Raw genomic sequence first — 18984 nt, forward strand, 5'->3', positions numbered from 1 at the left:
CAAATGAATCTGTGAATTTTTATTTATTCCTCCTTCCTCCCGTGTCTTGTTTTCTTTGCGTGAATGACACAATGGCTGCAGACAATAAGGAATTTAGCTGGAGCTGAGCATCAAAAAACAGGAGAAGGTAGGCAACCAAGTAGCCAGAGCTGGGCAAAGACCTCTAAAAGCTATATGATCCTTACAGAGGAAGTGTCTTTTTCCCATCAGGATGGGCTGGCATCTTATCCTACTTGATTGTGAAAGCCAAGTCAGCTCAAGATAAGCACACGTCCCACTATGACTTAATTATTAAGGGACTTGATGTTGCATGCATTCCTGAGACTTGAGTGATGTTCATTTCACCCAGCTCAGTGCAAAATCAGTTAGAGCAGGGGTTCTCAACCTTGGCAACTTTAAGACTTGTGGACTTCAACTTCCAGAATTCCTCAGCCAGCTTTGCTGGCTGAGGAATTCTGGGAATTGAAGTCCACAAGTCTTAAAGTTGCCAAGGTTGAGAACCCCTGAGTTAGAGTATTAGAAAGGGAGTTGATGTAGTTAAGAAAAGCATTGGTCCAGTCACAGAAATCTTTTCAAAAATAGGACAAGCTAGGAGACTAGCCACTGAATCAAAAAACTTTTCCAACCCTGATGACTAGAATTTTGTCACTACAGTATATTAGCATCATTATGATTGATCGATGGAACATGCCTACAATCTAATACTGCTGCCTGATTACTCTGACTTGCCTCTATATCAGTGGTTCTCAACCTTTCTAATGCCATGACCCCATAATACAGTTCCCCATGTTGTGGTGACCCCCAACCACTTATACATCACCGGGTGCCAGGGGTGTGTCCAAAGAAAAGGGGAAAAAATGGCGGACAGCCTTACTTGGTGACCCCCGTGAAAGGGTCGTTTGACCCCAAATGGGGTCCCGACCCACAGGTTGAGAACCACTGCTCTATATGCTGTGATTCTTGCAAATTCTCTTTTGGAAGCTTCAGTTAAGCACACAGAAGAAGAAAAAATCCACTGACTCAAGTGTGTTTTATTTGGTCTGAAGAAAAGATACAATAGAAACAACAGGGTTTTAAACAGCTGCATAAGCCCTGCCTGATCACAGAAGGCAAAGGAAGGCCAGTTGAAAAGACAAAAAGAAAACAAATAATGGAAAAATAATGCTCAACAGGAGGCAGTGAGTAAACAAAAAGGAAAGAAATAACAGGACAGAAGATTCTGTGTTTGAAAGGGCAAGAAATGATTGGACATTATGTACCGAGAGAGTTGGACAGTTTTTTGAAATACTTGGGATAGTTAGTGAAAAATAAATGTCCCTTATTACTGAGTGTCATGAAAGGCAAGAATACAGCTTATTGAGAAGATGAAGAAGATAAAGATGCTCATAAAAACCCACACAATTCAATAGTAAAAAATAATATAGAACTATTTGGTGCCCATCCACTGCAGTATATGATTATTGCAATTTCTTAAAGGGATAAATTACACTATAAAAGATTTGTGAAAATCTTTTAAAACTTTATTTATTAAAATTAGCATTAATATTTAAGAGAATATTTGAAATTGTCATCTCCATGGCAGCTGCTACTACAGATATGTAGCAGCTGCCATTGGGAATCATGTCAAAGAATAATCATGTTATAACTGATGAATGGAGAGTTACAAAATGAATTGTGCTACCATTGTGGCATAGGTTTTTACCTAGCAACTCAATGCGGATTTAAAGAAGTAATCTTGAGAAAATGAAGTAAAGTTAAACAAATCCAATGCCATCACCCAACAAAATATTTGCTAACAACTAAGCCATTATTTTGGAAGAGTGCAGTGTGCATGAATAGTATAGATAAGAGTGTTATAATTAAATACATGAAGGAATCTTGGAAATCTAAGAGAGAGAAAAAGGTGGAAATGAACCAAAAACAGTGCAAATCAGAAGTGAATCATATCAATGCACTGGTTCTGTTATACCCATTTTATCCTAATGTATATTTGAGAAAACAGCCTGTTTGGCCTAGAATCTGGGTGACTTTAGGCCAATCACTCTCTCTCTCAGCCCTAGAAATGAAGGAAATATTGCTAAGAAAACTGCAGGGACTAATCCAGGCAGTCACCAGGTATCAACACTGACATTAAGGCATGCACACATGCAGACACAAAAACACAAACACACACACACACACACACACAGAATTATGAGAAGCAATTAAAAAACCCTGACATATAGATATCTAAAATACAAATTACAGATTTATACTCTAGAAAGGATAATTCCTAATGACATGATAACTATGAAAAACAATTCCAAGCAAAGTATGTTGGAAGCATATGGTGTTAAACAAGTTGGCTAGCACTTTGGATAGCTGAGGAAGATACAGCAGGATTGGATAAACTAAAAAATCAAGGAGACGGTTGACATGTTGCATCTGGAAGATGGAAAGTAATAATAAGGAAAAGAAAGAAGATATAATTACTTAACACCTTCTTTGCAACAAACCTGTTAGCGTTGTTCACGATAACAGCTATACCTTTTGGCTTCTGTTTGCTTTGGATGGCTCTTCTCTTCTCTTACACTTGGTCCAGAAGCTACACCTGGGATACTATGCAGAAACAAGGATCACGGTTGGAGCACTTACCCTACATATTATATTTCTGCTGAAGCATTGTACTAACTACAGAGTAGCTGTTCCACTGTTTTCTTTTAATATCTAATGTTATTGGATGTGAAGGACTAGGAAGTCTTTGCCATTAACTCAATAAAGTAATCAGAAGAGGTCCTTTTGAAATGTTGAGATTGGTAGAGTGTTATCCTAGAAGCTGCTCACTGGCTTCTTTTCATTCTGAAATGTTCCACCCACTCTGAAATTTGCAAGATGTTTATTGTTACATGTTTGAAAATCTTTTTTTTTAAAATAAAACCTTAGACCTGCCCCTTATGGATGTTATATTCAAAACAGAAAACTTTACCTGTTGGGGTGTGTGTGTGTATGAATTTGGGTTCCATTTAATTTTCATGAATTCATTCCCTTCTGTTCTTCTTGTTCTCATTATCCTATGCTTCAGATTGGGGTTGAATGAGAAGTGTAAGGATAACAAACCTGCAGGAAGAAATTAAATACCTCTCCAATTTAATTCCCACAGTGATATCTCAAATTCCTCAGAGAGGTCTTCAAGCAAGATAAGAAGGCAATAACTGGCTCTTGCTGTCAATGTCCAAAGATTATTGCTGCTTCTGCAAAGGAGCATTTAGCCATTATAATTAAAAGCTATTGGCAGTTTGTCTAATCATCCTTTAAAGCAGTAGGTAGCAGCAAGTAGCCATCATTCTGCCTTGAGACAGTGAATCCCCTCTTTTAAGCATATCCTCTCTGAAGAAATAATGTGTACTGAGGAAAAAAGAATTGCATTATTTTACTTTTGCTTACTTACAATAGTGGGAAATAAGTTGTTTTTAATTTTTCTGAAGGATAAGACCATTTTTGGATAAATGTCAACGGGGTGCTTGTTCTTATGTAAGTTATGAAGTGGGGAAAAGTGCATATGAGAATCTGCAGCTTCCATTCAGTCTCGAGGGAAACCTAGAAGGGATTGTTCCCATGAGGCCTTCTACCAAAATAAGTTATAAAAAGATTTTTAAGGATGAGCCTGAGGATGGGGAAGATCAACACAGAGTTAATGTAACAGATGTCATGTATGACAAAGAAACTGCTATCAACCTAATGTCTATGGAGATTCTCAGTCATCCACGTCATGGTTGTTCCATAGGTGCTTTTTCAAAAGACAACTGGGTTTTGTTTTTCAAGGAAAAACAGTTTGAAAAAGCACCTTTCGGATGGCTACCAACATAGTGCAAAAAACTGGGTGCAGACAGATTTGAGTAACATGCAGTGTGCAGGATCCATATCAGGATCCAGGAATGACATCTTACCCATATCAGAATCATTCACATTATTCTGGTAGAGTGAGGAAATATGGGGGGGGGAGGAAAGAGAAAGAGATGAAAAATTAAGCACTGTTTGGAAAAACATTGCAAAAGAAGGGGAGGAGAAATACCAAAGATCCTCTATCATAGACATGTCAAACTCACGATGTCACATGACATTGCGCGATGTATTGGAACTTTTTCCCCATTGCCGGTAATGGGGTGAACACAGTTTCCTCGTGATGCACCCGGCCCACGGACTGGCAGTTTGACACCCCTGCTCTATCGTGTAGAAAGAGGCTTAATAATGCTGGACAAGGTCTGTACTCTGGCAGTTCAAGCTCTAGCATCACTTGACGGGGTGAGATCCCATCACTTGTCTCACATCTGCCAACATAGCAGTTTAAAAGCATGTTACTGCAAGTAAGATAAATAGGTACAACTTTGATGGGAAAATAATGATGTTTTATGCAGTAATGTGAATCCAGCTGGTGCTGGACCTTTCCCAATGTGATGCCCAAGTGCAAAGTGACATTGATGAAAGGAGAAACCCCAATTGCTGCAGAACATTGTTGAATCTTTCTTTTTTTTTAAATAATTTTTTATTTTTCCAAACTCTCCCCCATACATATACTGTAATATTTATCAGATGTTAACATACATTCTTTTTACATTCATATATAAGACACTTTTAATAAAATGAAATAAATACATACACATGACTTTTGGTGTTGCTTGCTCATTTCCCCTTTCACCGTATCCCCACTCCTTCTTCTCTACCTTCTTTCTCCCTTTCTTCTCTTCCCTACTTCCCTCTTCTTCCTCTCCTTCACCACTCTCCTCCCCTTTCTCCCCACTTCTCCTCTTCTCCTCCAACCTTCCTACTTCCTTCTCCCCTCCTTTACTCTTTTCTCTCTCCTCTCTTTTCTTCCCTCTCATCCCTCTTCAGATACAATTCAGGGGTAATGTCTGAACCTTTCTAAATATGGAGCTAGTCCACCCCCTGTGGCGCACTCTGGATAGCGCACAAGCATGAACTGAACAGACTAGCAATCCTCAGCAGCCAAATAACTACTTTTTTACTCACACTGTAGTCTCCCAGCTAATACAATAAATAAAATAATAATGTAGGAAGAGGATGAAGTCTGATTACCTTCAAGGATTTTTTATTTTCTTTGGGTAAGGAATGGTGGGGGTGTCAGGAAGAAACAATAGCTAAATTGAAAAGCAAAGCAATTATGCTACTTGGACTACAACATTATCTTAAATTAACTGGAAGAAAATATTTTTTAAAAGTGTAATCTCAATTCCATAAAAGCTTTGACATTTTGCAAAGATATAACTGGAGAGCAGAAATAAAGTACTTCTTTCTTTTAGAATTCTGTTGCATAATAGTTAAATATAAAATAAAGGCAACTGGGAGAATGAAGAATAGTGATATCAGGAGAATTCAGAATTTGCTACTCCTTCCCCCTTATCTGAACTCACACCTCACACCTCAGAAGCTATTGCATGGCTTTTGCTCAGCAATGAACAGCGATGATCCTATTTAAGGTTCCTAAATGTATTTCAATACAACAACAGTAAGAATAATAAAAACAAGTATGTAACAGTTTAACTAAAATGAATTACAAAATACATTTTGGCCTTGACTAACTGTGGTCATGTTTTCTCTGAGAATTTTAGAAGGATTTGATCTTTGCAAAATACAGTAGAAATAGTCCTCAACTTATGACCATCTACTTAACAACTGTTTGAAGTTATAATAGTGCTGGAAAAAAGTTATGAGCAGTCCTCACACTTACAACTGTAACATTGTCCCATGGCTGTATTCTGGAAATTCAGGCACTTGGCAATTAGCTTTAATTTATGATGGTTGCTGTGTCCCAGGGTCATACAATTGTTATTTGCAATCTTCCCAGGGCTTTTCTGACACAGTCAATGTGGAAGCCAGATACCCAGACTATGGCAAAAAAAAAGTCTATAAAATTGGGTGTGACTCATTTAGCAATCATGCTAAATCATCATGATGATTTAGGCCTAGGTGATTCTAATGGACGAATCATAAATTCAGTATAGTTGCCTTCTGAATTGGTGTGATGTTTCACTTGGGTGACTCCCCAGATTCTTCTTCAGATGTCAGTTCAGGGGAGGTTGAGCCCATTCCTCATGTCAGGAACTGGGTTGATTGATGGCTCGGAATGCTGTCCAAAAGAGATTTGGAGGAGGCTTTAGCTGAAGAAAGCTTGCAGTGAGAGACGGTCAATGAAGAGAAGGAGGAATTGCCTTCTGCACCTGATCTGAGAACACACAGGGCAGAGAAAAGGCAGGAACAGTGAAGGTCAGCCAGACTACTCAAGAAGAGAAGACCCCATCCAGCACCAGAAAGCTGACTATTTATCACAGCAGACAGAGGGAGGCATTGCTGGGAACAAAGTGTTGGTTTTCTAGGTGTTTGTTTGATCGTTGTGCTTCACTCTGGGTAGACACTGTGTTTAGAGTTGGAGCCTCTGGACTTTTCTTGCCTTGTGAGCTCTCTGATGTGTGGATTTAAGTCATTAAAAGTTATTTTGTTTGAATAACTTTCAATTGCTTTGTGAATTATTAGGCCATTGTTCTGTGGAGTAATCTTGGCCTGCTCATGGATGGACTTAATTGGGAAAGTTCTGAGTTTTGGTGAAGGGAATCACTGAGGAATATTAATAAACTCACTAAACTACAGTTACCTGTGGGCGTGAGTGAGTGGGGCAGCACAATTGGCTTATGCAACCAACTGTGAAGGATTGCATAAACATGCATGAGCATTTTTGTGCACACTGTCCCTATTCTATACGTTTTGAGATATACTTTTGATAGTGGGCATATATGGGCAAACATGTTTTTCCAGCATGAAGTGTGTATCTTTGAATGTATTTCTCTAATGTACATATTTCAGTGGGCACTTTGATATGATTTATTGGAACAGTTTGATTGCAAATCAAATCAAACTTGTAACATCTTATTAGGCTTGAGATGGAATAGATTTTAGTAGGAAGGCAGCATCTTGGGACTTCACCATATCTTCTGGTCTCCATAAGAGAGAAAGGTCAAAGTTTAAAACTCAGAGTTCGTATAACTGAAAAAAAGAATGGTAATCCATTATTCTACCTCCTCCATGGAGCATTTAATAAACATTTTACTGTAAGGATACTATCAATATCAGCAGAAGCTGATATTGTTGCTTCTCCTTAAGATTGCTGGGGTAGAAATACGAAAAAATTATAACACCATGTTGCTATTCTATTTTGTGCTTTATTCATGTTAGAGCAAGCTATAAAGATCCAAAACAAAATGCAATTTATTATCCCAGCAGTTTTTGAGTTGCATTCTCCCTTTGTCTTATTATGGGAAGTATTTGCGTTAGGATAAAAGCCTTTCTGCCACTTCATATTTCTGTTTTTCCTACTGCTTGATCCTGCTGGGAAAGTCTACTTTTCTTTCACTGATACCTGCCTGTTGCCATAGAAAAGAGATAATGTCTCAAATTTGAGACAATTTTGCATTATGACAGCTCTGAAGAATGTACGTGACAATTCTGAAAACTCTCAGCTTTGAAACACTAACTGTAACCAATAGTCAAAGAAGAAAGGAATGAGAAATAAAGGCATTAAATTAATTTGTAAATAGAAATGACATCATTCCCAGTCTGGAGCTTATTTTAGCCTATAATTCAAAGATTCTCATAGGGCAACAAGCACTTTGAATCTGAATCGTAAGACTTCAAAAGGGTTTAACTTTCCCTGCTTTGGAATATGTTTTTAATTCTTGCATCAGAAGCTATATAATAAATAAATACATTCTTCCCTCTGGTATCCATGTGCCCTTGCATAGCATCCTAGCATTCATTTATAGTTCAAAGTAGCCCCAGATGCAAGGGTAACCTCAAACTCTCTGGAAAGTTTCTTTGCCAGACCTTGCCTTTGACAGAAACCAATGTTAGGGAGAGATAACTAAGCCCCGCAGTGCTGTTTGATTAGTTACTTGCATTAATGTTTTCTATGAACCCTATGTGGGAATTCAGAAATGTTCTAAATTAAGTCACTGTTCTTGTTAAACTTGCTTTTAATTCCTTTGAAATTCCAGCAATAGAGTGTTTGTATGTGTATGTGTGATGTGAAATCAGGAGCCAATCAGCCACATTTGGCCTTTGAATAATGTGCTATGTGTCACAGTCCTAAAGACAGGACAAAGGCTTGAATGGAGCTGTGATTAGAAAGAAAGAACAAATCTTAAATTTGATTTCATTCTGAAATGTAATTAACATAATTAACCCCCCATTGTTTCAATTACACATTCCTCATCAGAGAAACAGGACCCTTTCCTTTTTATTTTGAATTTGGAGGGGGAGATTAATTTGGAATGTTTGATTGTGTTCCCAGACGTCTGGAGGAGATCAGTAAGACTGTAGCTGAGGATGTTATTATAGTATTAACATTTGTTGAACCTTGAATTGCATTCAGAAATGAACATGCAATCAATGGATCTCCTGTAGCAATAATATTTTATGATAATACCATAATTGTCCAAACACCTTCATTTTGTACAAACTAAAGTTTCCAGGAGGGAAACATGCAATACCACATAGAATAGAATGCATTAAACTAATTATTTCTATTATTATGAACAGAAGGATGAATTAGTTATACAGTATATTTACCACTGATTCCATTGAGTATATTCTCCCATCTAATGTAGAATTCTAAATTCTAGTCCTTAGGCACAAAGCCAGATGGGTGGCTTTGGGCTAGTTATTTTCTCTCAACCATAGGAAGGAGCCAATAGCAAACTACTTCTAAAAAACCTTGCCAAAAATATGCAGAAAATTGTCCAGTCACTTTCCAAGAATCGGACATGATAAAGTGGAAGAATGCACACAAACATAAACACATTAAGCAGTGGTGAGATTCAAATATGTGAACAACTGGTTCGCTGTGTGGATGCTGCTTCCAGAAGTCCATTCTGGGCCTGGGCAACCAAAAATTAGCTACTGGTTCTGCCAGAGTGGCTGAATCCCACCATTGCACTTAAGGTGTTGTGAACACCCGGCAGTTGACATATTTTTCAATGTGTTGTGATACGCAAGAAATTCAATAAACATGGTCTACACTACTTACATTGAAGAAAACACATGGATGGGATAATATCTTGGTGGTTCACGAAGACTCAATGTTATTTTTGGCAGTTGCTGATCTATACTGTGTTGAGAAAACACAACAACTGGTTGTGGCATGATAGCAGTCTTTCAATATTTGAGAGGCTGTCACAAAGAAAGGGGGGAACAACCTGTTTTCCAAAGCATCTGAGGGCAAGTCAAAAAGTAATGGATGGAAACTTATTAAAGAGAGATCCAGTTTAGAACTTAGGAGAAATTTCCTGACAGTGAGAACAATTGATCAGTGCCATCAAAAGTTGTGAGTTGTTCAATCACTGGAGGTTTTAAGAAGAGATTGGACAGTCATTTGTCTGGAATGGTATAGGACAGGGGTCCCCAACCACTGGGTTGTGGCATACTACCGGGTTGTGGCCTGTTGGCCACTAGGCTCCTGAGTGACTGGCCAGTGCGTGCACAGTGCATTCATGCCCCACTCATGCTAGCATTGCTCATGGCCCCATTTGCAGCACATGCACACTCGTGGCCCCATTTGCAGCATGCGTGTGGTTGTGGCCGTCTTTGTGGCACGTGGGCATTCATGGCCCCATTTGCAGCATGTGCATGCTTGTGCCATTTGTGGTGCATGTGTGCTTGTAGCCCCATTTGAGACATGTGTGTGCTCATACCCCTGTTTGTAGTACATGCATGCTCGTGTCCCCATTTGAGTGCTCCATTTGTGACACACGTGTGCTCATACCCTGGTTTGCAATGCATGCGTGCTTGTGGCCCCATATGTGGTATGTGTGCACTCATGGCCCCATTTGCAGTGCATGCGCACTCACAGCCCCCCATACACACACGTTTGCGACACTGTTCGCGTGTGCGCATGTGTGTGTAAAAGCACCTGCCCCTCCCTTTCCCTCCGGCCACCAACCAAGAAAGGTTGGGGACCTCTAGTATAGGACCTCTTACTTGGACAAGGGATTGGACTAGAAGACCTCCAAGATCTCTTCCAATTCTGTTATTCTGTATTCTGCTTTTTTCAGCTAAACCTTATGAATATCTCCACTTTTGTTTCATTCTCTACAGGTTAATCATTAAACTGGTTTGAACTGGTATGTGTGTAAATTTCTACCACACTGGCATAAATCAAGTGCTTCTTCCACCAAATCATCCTTCAAATGTATGGAACTCAACTTACAGAATTGATTGAAACTCATTTTGCATTTTTTTATAGTTAATTTATCCTTACTAGCATGTTACGCCTTCAATTTCTGTACATTAGTGTTTTGAGAGTGTGTTTATATTTAAAATGTATTCATCAAACTCAAATCTTCTTGTCATTCAAGGACAATTTTTATTAACAATGTAATAATTTAACAATTGTTTTCAAAGTAAGTGTATTTTCTAAGTGGAAAACAAGGCACAGCAACAAAAATGTTTGATTGTGAATAAACATGTGACTCCATGATAAATCAACATAGAGATTAAAATCTGATTAATTTACAATGTCTTTTCTTACTAAATGCATTGTTAAAATAATAATAGGTGTTCATCATAAAAGCATCAAGCATTCAAATAAGATTGAAATCATCACATAATACTTTTTGTGAAGTTCTAGCAATTTAAAATTTGAACTAGGCATGAAAAAAAGAAGACTTTTTTGGAATTTTGATAAATATTTTTATTTGAACATCCATCCTCAAAGTAATATTTTTAAAGATTAGTCAAAGTAGGGATTACTAGTTTTACTTTTTATTATTCTAAAGTATCTTAATGCTAACTAGATTCTCATTATATAGTGTTGAATTGAAAATGAAATCACTGCTTCTTTTTGAGACAGAAGTAAATATGTTTCTACATTGAAAGAAAGGATGCAACAATTAGTTAATTATTTTCCCAAATTATATAGGAATCTGCTTAAATAAGCAGGAAATAATATGGGGAAAATGAGATAATCTAAATGAACTATTACTAATAATATTTATGGATCAATAAAATTAAGTTCTTAGTCGACATGAAATTAAAAATGAAATTCACTAAAACTCCATGATTTGAAAGTACTTTGACAATATGCTACAACTTTTCCAAAAAATACTGAATAAACTTTTAGCTCAAGTAATGAATGAGATTCAGGAATGCAAAGAAATTCTTTCATCAAGGAAAGAAGGCTTTATTTCTTTCATTGATAAATTTTGTTAATTGATAAAGAAATAAAATAACACACACACACACACACATTGCACTATACCAGGGGTGTCAAACTACCAGCCCGCGGGCCAGATGCGTCACAACGAAACCACGCCCACCCCATTGCCGGCAATGAGGAAGAAGATCTGATATGTCGCGCGACATCACATGACATTGCGGGTTTGACATGTCTGCACTATAGTGACGGGAAAATAAAGTCTCTTTATGTTAATGGCATTGTAACTATTGACACTTAAAATTCATTAAGAAAATAAATCTCAGGTGTTAAACAATGTAAGGACTGTATATAAACAGAGAGCAAATCTCACTCCCTTTTAACAATGATGATGTTAAACATCTGCAAGAAAACAACCAAGCCCAGAGAGCATCAAGGACTCCAGAGTGTGATATACAAAAGCTACAAAATGCTAAATGAGAGAGGTTTTTTTTAATTAAATTCTTTGTTTCCAAGTCCAATACATTCAAATAGACTACTCTGCAAAGCCTGAAAAACTGTTAGTTATATACAACTTTACATATATGCACATACACATAGCAAACTGATGGCACACACACAAAAAAAAACCCTAGTGGTCTGTTGAGTCTGCCCTATGAATTTATGGGTTTTTTTTGTTTTACTTTTTACTTTATTAATTACTTTTATTATTACTATTATACTATTTTTTATTTTTTTTATTCTTAATTTTTGTCAGATGAGGAACATTTGTTTATCCCATGTGAGCATGTTTAAGCTCACTTACTGATGATGGACTCACTACCTCTGCTGAAAGTTATTTCAAAACTTCCACTTCTCTTTTTGTATACATGCAACTGTTGTCTTGAGGCTTCATATATGAAAACAATGTTCCATAGCTCTTTTATGTTATTTATTTACAGGACTTATATGACTACCTATCTCATACAGTGATTCTAGACACCTCCCAGCCATTGATAAAACTTAGTTAAAAATATCTTTTCCACAGATGTCACATCCTATAGCTTCACACCTCAAGTCCCATTTCTAGTTCTCTATCCACTAGTCCCAGAAAGAAAAGTTCTGGTTTCAAATTAATGTTGATTTTTAAAATTCTTTGCATTGCTGTGTTTACTTTAACCTAAATTTTCCTGGCTTTTTTTTACAAGTTCATGAGGCATGATAAAATGATCTTTTATGTTGTTCATATTTCAAGCATAGATTTGAAGTACCTTGAACATTCTGGATAATTTTTCTGCAGTGATGTAGTAATGGTTCTTTTTGGACTCATCTTTTATTTCTTTTTTTTAAAAAAAATGCAGATATTTGATCGATGGCAATGGACTGTAGAATTCTGTCCTGTGTGATTAATTGAGACTATTTTGATAGATCTAGCACAAAGAGACACAGAATCACACACAATCTATACAAGCCTACTTTAATGATATATAGTTATTATATAACTTATAATGGCACAGTGGTTAGAATGCAGTACTACAGGCTACTTCTGCTGATTGATGGCTGCCAGCAATTAGGCCATTCAATTCTCACCGACTCAAGGTTGATTCAGCCTTCCATCCTTCCGAGGTTGGTAAAATATTCGGGGGGAATATGCTGACTCTGTAAACCGCTTTAGAGAGGGCTGTAAAGCACTGTGAAGCTGTATATAAATCTAATTGCTATTGCTATTGCTACTGCTATATATAGTCAGGGCTTTTTTTCTCATAGAACGCTCAGAATGGAGTTCCGGCACCTTTTTTGGATGGAACCTTGTAGGATAGGCAAGGCGGGTTGTATGACATGTGTGAGTTCCGGCACCTTTTTATTTTTTTTAGAAAAAAAGCACTGCATATAGTTATTATGGTTTATTGCATAGTCAACCAAATATTCAAACTGGATTCGGCCTATCAAGTCCTTCTCGAGGATCTGGGACAAGGAAGATGTGGAAGTTTGTGGTATTAAAGGTATCATTTCAGGATATAAGCTGTTCTGAGTAAAGCTGCCTTTTGCAGTTGACTGGTGCTGAATTTGTCAGTGCTGATGGAATTCAAGTGGTGGTCCAGTTGTTTTGGGATTGCACTCAATGTGCCTTGATACTATTGGTATTATTTTTACTTTCTTTTGCCATAATCATTCTACTTCTATTTTCATGTCTTTGCATTTTATTATCTTCTCCAATTTGTTCACTTCTGCTGTCTCCAGGTAGTACCATATCTACTATACAGATTTTTTATTTTGTCTTTCATATCAACTATTGTTAAGTCTGGAGTGTTATGTGACTATCTAAAGAAGCAAAAGTCCCAGAGCACTTTTGCTTCTTTATTTTCTATTATTTTTTTCTATTGTACGATACCACCAGCTGTTGCTTGTAGGCAAATGGTATTTCTTATAGATCTTCCAATGAGTTATTGTTGATGATTTGTTATGCCATAGTTTGTAGTCAATCTTTGCGATCTTCTCACAGCAGCTAGCCAGGCAGTCCATTGTTTCTTCAGCTTCTTTGCAGAGGTAGAACTTGCTGTCTACTGTTGTCTTCTCAATTCTGGTTTTGCACAGTTATTATTATTTGTTACTATACCGTTCTTTTTCATACTCAGCAGCAGCCAAGGCAGTGGTGGGATTCAAATATGTGAACAACTAGTTCTCTGTGTGGATGTCGCTTCCAGAAGTCCACTCTGGGCCTGGGCAACAAAAAATTAGCTACCAGTTCTGCTGAAGTGATGCAAACTGGCTGAATCCCACCACTGAAAGGGGTTGTAGTTCAAAACAGACAAATAGCACTCATGATAATGCAATTAAAGCCCTGATCATTTGCACATAAGTGTGGCATTGGCATGCAAATCCAAAAAGTGAGGCTTTAATGGTATGACTGTTATCTGCCACCTTATGTTTTGTGATCTTCTCTGTACATGTAGCTGCCAGTTTGTAATTTTAAACAGGACATAATTACAGATTATTCTTCAGTCAGCTCTCATGATCAAAGTGTTTAATTTCATTTTCCTCTGCCAACAGCAATGGCCACTAAAAATTCAAAGGCCAGATTTTACTGCCATTCTTTTTTTTTAATTAAAAAGTTTTACAAAAATTACAAAATATACCCCAAAACCCATCCACCCTCCCACCCTCCCCTCCCTCTCCCCCACTTCCCAGAGCTGAATACAGGGTAACAAATATAATAATCATAATCTGACTAACATTAACCAACTATATAGATAAACAAATGCGCTTTAACTCCCCTTTAACACAGAATAAACAATTTGCAAATAAACTTGATCATATAAACAAATTAAAATCCTAATTCATAAACAATACAATATAATAAAAATTTCACTATAATAAACTATTATTAATAATAATAACAACAATAATAATATTCTAAAATTTATTCATAAAGTAAATGGAACTTTTAGTCCAGTGCTTCTCAACGTTTGTGTGACGGCGACCCCCGTCACACAAACATTCTGCGCATGAGCCGGGCTGCGCGCATGCGCGGCGCCGCCCCCATGTGCGATGCTTATGCGCGGCACTCCCCCACGCGCAGCGCACGTGCACGGTGCCGCCCCCATGCGCGGCGCGCGTGCACGGCACCGCAAAAAATGGCGGATCGCCGCCTTTGGCGACCCCCGAAAAATGGGCGATCGACCCCAAATGGGGTCGTGACTCATAGGTTGAGAACCGCTGTTTTAGTCCCATATTTATTCTGAATATAATCTATCCATCTTCTCCAAACCGAAATATATCTCTCTTGTGAATGATCCTTCAAATAAGCCAAAATTTTTGCCATTTCTGCTAAATTTGAGACCTTAAGGATCCATTCTTCTATAGTCGGCAAGGAATCTTTCTTCTAATATTGCCCTACCAACAAGCTTGTTGCTGTTATTAAATTCAACATCAAATTAGTTTCTTTAACATCAAAATCTACAATAATACCCAACAAAAATAGTTGAGGAGTAAACTTTATCTTTCTTTTAAAAATATTTTGAATGTTCCACCAAATTTTAATCCAAAAAGCTTTTATATTTCTACAAGTCCACCAAATATGAAAGTAAGTTGCATCCAAATCTACCACGTCTCCAACATTTGGGCTGCAAATTAGGATACATACAGGACAACTTTTAGGGGTCCAAATGCCACCTATAAAACATTTTATAAAAATTTTCTCTCAAATTTTGAACTTGAGTAAATTTTACATTTCTAACCCAAATTGTCTACCATGTGTCCAATAGAATCGGCTCTTGAATATTTTGTGCCCATTTTACCATACAATCTTTAACAAACTCCGTTTCAGAATCCAATTCTATTAAAACATTATAAATTCTCTTTATATGGGCTCAAGTTTGATCTTTAATCTGTTTTACCAAATTCACGTCATCTAAAGTAATGCTAACCTTTTGATCTAGACTCCACCTAACTAGCAATTGATTATACTGAAACCAAGAGTAAACAACATTTTCTTGCTTCAGCTCAGCCAAAGATTTTAATTGCCAATCCTTCCCTACCAGATTGAGTAATTCCTTATAAGAAATCCAATCCAGATTCACACCCCTAGATACCCCTTCTATCACGTGTCTAGGAATCCCACAAATTGGAATTTTATAATTTAACCTATAATAATACTTCTTCCAGACACGTAATAAAGCATTTCTCAAAATATGAGATTTAAAAACCTGATCTACTTTTTTATTATAAATTAAATATGCATGCCATCCATATAATAAATCCCATCCCTCAAGAAAAAGTATATTCTTATTTGTTAAATTAAGCCAATCACTAACCAATGTTAATGTCCACCGCATCATAATGCAATTTTAGATTAGGCACCTTAAGTCCTCCTCTTTCACATGCATCTTGCATAATCTTAAACTTAACTCTTGGTTTTTTCCCTGCCCAAATAAATTTGTTAATACCCTTCTGGCATTCATCTAAATTAGCATCTTTTTTTAAAATAGGTATCATTTGAAACAAAAAAAGAAATTTTGGTAGAACATTCATTTTAATCACTGAAATTCTCCCCAGCAAAGATAATTGTAACTTTTTCCAATCATTTAAGTCCTTTTGCACTTTTGCCCATAATGTCTTATTGCCATTCTTGAATAACATAATTTGGAAAGATATTGTTACTCACATGTAATTCCATTCTCTGGAAAGCAATAATAGAGGGGCTCAATTAGCTAAATACAGTGATTGAAAGGAATGTGCTAATTTAAAAAAGAAAGCTTAATTGACCAAGAGATGGCCCTTGTTTCTTATTTTATGAGGAGGAAAAACACTGTGGTAGTCTATGAAGAACCTTAGCAATAGTATATAATTTTCTTAAAGAAGCAGATACAGAAAACATAGAAAATAGTCGAAGAATTGAGTTGATTTTTTTAAAAAAATCAAATTTCTTTGAAATAAATTTTTCTTTTCACAAATTTCAAATTTCAAAAAAATCAAATAAAGTTTTACTGGTATACCACTAAAAAGATAGTAGCACTCTTAAAACAAGGGATACCAGCTAAAAAAGTTAATTTTTCAGAGTGTTTGCCTCTATAGTGTAGGAAGTCAGCATCCCCTCCCAGGAGACTTTCCTAGATCAAATTATTCATTTCTCTCCACTACCAGGAAAACAATCCAGACAGTCCTTCCAACAATTAAGTTTTATGAATGAAATACTTCTGTATCTATTGCAAAAACTGGAACATTCCATTCAGTATCCATTTACAGAAAGCTGCCACAGTCTTCCTGCTATAGGAAACCTGAAAAGGCTAATATTTAGGAATGGAGATTTTGTAATCCATTCAGAAAGACTGGGCCACTCTATTCATAAGCAAAATACCTTCAGCCACAGCTCCCACAGATGGCTGGAGCTGATGGGATTAGAAAAACAAAGACTCCTAAAATTTACATTCCCTACCCAACTCTAAGGACAGGGCATGACCTCCCAGCCACAATGACAATCAGGCAACAATAATTAGAATACTAAAAGGGCACACTCAAGCACAGGTCAAAGTACATTTCACGACAAACAGGCATCTCAAACACAATACTCCATTTTGTCAGCTGCCCCAGAACTACATGTTGCTATTGGTTCTGCTAATCAATAAACAGAAACCTTCTTTCCTAAGCAACTAGCCTCTATTTCATTTTCAGCATCTTTCTCCCGACTTGGAACAAGACCTGATTTTTCTTCCAACCATAAATAGACCAGAGATGGCCAATTAAGTTTCCTAAAGGGCCACATGAGAAACTGAGATTGTAGTAGAGGGCTGCCATCCCATCCCCTGCTGATGCCACTACCCTGCATCCTACCACTGCTGCCACCCAGCCACAATTGCCCTGCCCAATTTTTATCCATTTAACAGCCATTCCTCCATAATAGGTAGTATTGAATCTTAACATCTCTGTGATACAGTAATCTTGCTGCTATGATCATGTATTGAAATAATATTTCATGGCTTTTTTCCTAATTGTTTATATGTTCATCCTAAAAGAAAAAGTTCTGACTCCAACTGAATATTGATCTTTCAAATCCTCTGCATCAAAGTATGTATTTGGATCCATTTTTTTAGCTGTTTTATGTGTCCATTAACATGATAAAATGTCCTTTCATGTTGTTTACATTTCCAACATACCTTTGAAGTTCATTAATACATTTCGGATAATTTATCTGGTATCCTATACCAGTGGTGGCAAACCTATGGCACAGAGACCTCTCTGTGGGCACGCGCACCATCGACTCAGTCCTAGGCCTTCAGCTGGGTTTTATAAAGCCTTTTCACTTTAGGCCTCCGCTGCTGTGTGCAAAAAAAAGGTTCAATCAATCAGTCAATTTCAATTTCTCATGGGAAAAAAAAAGATCTTGCAAAGTTGGAATTGATTGATTGAACTTTTTAGTCCCAGTCTGCTGTTACTACTGCAGCCAAGCCCACCCAATGGGCCACACCCACCCAATGGACCACACCCACCCAGCACCCAATGATGCATAAGTGGGTTTTGGGTTGCAGTTGGGCACTCAGTCTCTAAATGTTTCGCCATCACTGTCCTATACAAAGTGAAAGAGAGAATGTTTAGCAGTGGCTAGAATTACTGAAACTATTTCCTTGATTGTCAGTCCCAGAAGTTTATTAAACAATGTTAGGATTCAGGCAGTGTTTTCTCTGGTATCAGCTTATGAAGATAGATTGGTGGTGCTTTGATTTATGTTCTTGCTGCTCAAGACAAATGCAGAGAGATGCGAAGTTGTACAGACTTAGCTATGGTTGAAAGAACTTGTGGGAAGGTGGAATGGCCAAAGTGTTTAAATCTAAAAATGGACCCAAGAATAAAATATAACAAGGATGCTTTTGCAGACAGATTGTTTCTTGGCAGAGGTAGCAAGAGATGAAAAAGCGCTTTGAGCTAAGCAAGCTAAAGTGGTCAAGTCAATTACTGTGCTTTTTCATCCTCCAGCCATAATTTCTGTATCTCTTCTGTCAGTCACCAGCTGTCACTTAAAAATGAAGTGTTCCAATTTGACCTGGAAGATTAATTTTGAATCCAAAATGTCCCCATGCTCTAGGCAACTTTTCCATTACAGAGCTATTCCCATGGGAATTAAGATACAATTTTATCTCTTTGGGCACAGCCATCTCTGAAAAACAGACTGACTAGTAACTTTTTTTAAAATTAATTAATTACTTGCAAGTTTCATCTTTGATCCATCTTATCCAAATATCTCATCTAAAATGGAGGTATGAGAATAAATGCATGATTCTGATCTTTATGATTTATACATTGATCTTTATAGG

Source organism: Crotalus tigris, unplaced genomic scaffold (genome assembly GCF_016545835.1).
Source record: "Crotalus tigris isolate CLP2741 ecotype Arizona unplaced genomic scaffold, ASM1654583v1 scf7180000024116.2146003, whole genome shotgun sequence".
NCBI classification, from domain to species: domain Eukaryota; kingdom Metazoa; phylum Chordata; class Lepidosauria; order Squamata; family Viperidae; genus Crotalus; species Crotalus tigris.